The sequence below is a fragment of the Rutidosis leptorrhynchoides genome, chromosome 8, assembly GCF_046630445.1.
Source record: "Rutidosis leptorrhynchoides isolate AG116_Rl617_1_P2 chromosome 8, CSIRO_AGI_Rlap_v1, whole genome shotgun sequence".
Taxonomy (NCBI): domain Eukaryota; kingdom Viridiplantae; phylum Streptophyta; class Magnoliopsida; order Asterales; family Asteraceae; genus Rutidosis; species Rutidosis leptorrhynchoides.
In genome coordinates this window covers 119,120,465-119,124,077 of record NC_092340.1, presented here as the reverse complement: position 1 = coordinate 119,124,077, position 3,613 = coordinate 119,120,465, and positions in this window count along the sequence as shown.

Here is a 3,613-nt window from a genome sequence, read left to right as displayed (position 1 = left end):
ATTTTTCTTTTTCGACCTTTTTCGACGAACTCTTTTTCTTTCTTATTTCTCGCTATTCTAGTTTTAGGACATAGATTTTTATTCTACTTCTTATCTAAATTTCTTAAAATTACGAAAATTTATTTTGAGTGGTTAAATTGATAGACATCAAAATTTTCTGGTTCGTAGTAATAGTTGGATTTGTACGTGGACCGGGTTATTGGAGCCAAACAGTCCTCAATTATATTGAGACCAAACGAATCCTGCCCCTCTGCTGCATCTTTTGGCTATTCGAAACGTGGGCAAAATCAGAAAAGTCTATTGATTGGATAACTTATTATAATTTTTCTTTCCTTTTTAAAACTAATAGGATATTCAGTGAATGCACCGAGCAAGACGTTCACCACCTTTTGTACGTTCACCGCCTGTAACTAGATCAAGACATTTAGCAAATATAACCGCCGTTGATTTTTCTTTAGAATCATCATCCAGTAGACCAAGTACTTCAGTTCAAATTTCCGATAATCCTTTTTTTGAACCCGACCTCACAATTGAGAATCCAGAAAATATTCAGGAATGGTTCGTAGATCCTGAACCATTAAACTTTCCTCCGGAGCCACCAATTATTCAAACAGAGATTGTTGAGGAACGAACCATTAAATCAGAATCATCTAGTGATACCGATTCAACAAATTCAATTATGGAGAATCTGGAACCTTTAAGTATGGAAGACCGAATGAGAGCTAAATGCACTGGCCAAGGTCACGCAATTACTCATCCAGACATTAATGCGCCAGATTATGAAATCAAAGGACAAATTCTACACATGGTGACTAATCAATGCCAATTTAGTGGTGCGCCGAAGGAAGATCCAAATGAACATCTACGTACCTTTAATAGGATCTGCACACTATTTAAAATCCGAGAAGTGGAGGATGAACAGATATATCTCATGTTATTTCCCTGGACTTTAAAGGGAGAAGCCAAAGATTGGTTGGAATCGTTACCTGAAGGGGCGATCGATACATGGGACGTTTTAGTTGACAAATTTCTTAAACAATTCTTTCCTGCATCTAAAGCCGTAAGACTTCAAGCAGAAATTGTTACGTTCACACAGAAACCAAATGAAACTCTATATGAGGCGTGGACTAGATATGGAAAGTTGTTAAGAGGATGTCCGCAACATGGTTTAGACACCTGTCAAATAGTACAAATATTCTACCAAGGATGCGACATCACTACAAGAAAAGACATGGATATAGCAGCTGGTGGTTCTATTATGAAGAAAACCGAAACTGATGCTTACAAAATTATTGATAATACTGCTTCCCACTCACATGAGTGGCACCAAGAAAAAGACATCGTTAGATCATCTAAAGCAGCTAGAGCCGATTCTAGCCATGACTTAGATTCTATTTCCTCAAAGATAGATGCTGTGGAGAGACGAATGGAAAAGATGACTAAAGATATTCACTCAATACGAATTAGTTGTGAGCAGTGTGGAGGACCACATTTGACAAAAGATTGTCTCAGTATTGAATTAACAATGGAACAAAGAGAGAATATTTCATACATAAACCAAAGGCCTGGAAATAATTATCAGAATAATTATCAACCGCCAAGACCGATTTACAATCAAAACCAGAATTATAACAGAAATATTCCATACAACAACCAACAAGGTCCTAGCAATCAACAAGTATCCAATAATACTTATAATCAGCAAAGACCTAATTTTCAAAACAAACCACCACAACAAACCGATGATAAAAAGCCGAATTTAGAAGATATGATGACGAAGCTAGTTGAAACTCAAACGCAGTTTTTCACATCTCAGAAACAAACCAATGAACAAAATGCTCAAGCATTTAGAAATCAACAAGCTTCTATTCAAAATCTGGAACAAGAAGTGAGTAACCTAGCAAGGTTAATAGGTGAAAGAAAACCGGGAAGTCTACCTAGTGATACAAATGCTAACCCCCGGAGTGAAACAGCTAAAGCCATTACCACAAGAAGTGGCATAACACTTAAACCACCTAAAATACCTGTAACTTCTGATGAAGCCATTCCTACTCCACAAGAACCACAACCTGATCAAGATAAGGAAAAAGAACCGGTAGTTGAAAAGGTTAATGAAGATAACACAGTTAAGGATAAACCTTATGTTAAACCATACCAACCACCACTTCCTTACCCGAGTAAAATGAAGAAAGAGAAACTTGAAGCCGAGCAATCCAAATTCTTGGATATGTTTAAACAGATAAATGTAAATCTTCCTTTCATTGATGTGATTTCAGGAATGCCTAGATATGCTAAATTCTTGAAAGATCTAATTTCAAATAGAAAGAAAATGGAAGAACTCTCGGCTGTTACTATGAATGCTAATTGTTCAGCAGTGCTGTTGAATAAGATACCAGAAAAATTATCTGATCCAGGAAGTTTCACAATTCCATGTTTTCTGGGTAGTCTTAGTTCAATAGAAGCATTGGCAGACTTAGGTGCTAGTATAAATCTAATGCAGTATTCACTATACACTAAACTAGACCTTGGAGAATTGAAACCAACCAGAATAAGCATACAACTAGCCGATAGATCAATAAAATATCCTAGAGGGATAATGGAGAACATGCTAGTTAAAGTTGGTACTTTAGTATTTCCAGTAGATTTTGTTGTTTTGGACATGGAAGAAGATTCTCAAGTTCCTCTCATATTAGGAAGACCATTCTTAAACACGGCTAAAGCAATGATAGACGTGTTTGGTAAGAAACTGACCCTAAGTATAGAGGATGAGAGTGTTACCTTTTCAGTTGATAGAGCAATGCAACAACCACAATCTGCAGATGATACATGTTATTATATTCAAACTATAGATGCACATGCAGAATTATTAGAAGAATTTCCAGAATTACATGGAACAGGAGAATGTTCTTTAGGAGAAGGTAATGAACCAATTGATGAAGCTGAAATGTTAGCTACACTTATAGCTAATGGATATGAACCAACAACAGAAGAAATTCAAATGCTAAAAGAAGAAGACAGATATCGATACAAATCATCGATAGAAGAACCTCCGAAATTAGAGTTAAAGCCACTTCCAAACCATTTGGAATACGCTTATTTACATGGTGAATCTGAATTACCTGTAATAATATCGTCTTCTCTTACTGAAAATGAGAAATCACAACTCATTTCTGTGTTGAAAGCTCATAAACCAGCCATTGCATGGAAGATTCATGATATTAAAGGAATAAGTCCTTCGTATTGCACACATAAAATCTTTATGGAAGAAGGTCATAAAACGTATGTGCAATGCCAATGAAGACTAAATCCTAATATGCAAGATGTAGTTAAGAAAGAGATTATTAAACTGCTAGATGCAGGTTTGATATATCCAATTTCTGATAGTCCATGGGTAAGCCCAGTTCAATGCGTGCCGAAGAAGGGTGGCATGACTGTCATTACAAATGAGAAAAATGAGCTTATTCCTACTAGGACTGTAACAGGATGGCGTGTGTGTATTGATTATAGAAAATTAAATGACGCCACCAGAAAAGATCACTTTCCCTTACCTTTCATAGATCAAATGTTGGAAAGATTAGCCGGAAATAGTTACTATTGTTTTCTAGATGGATTT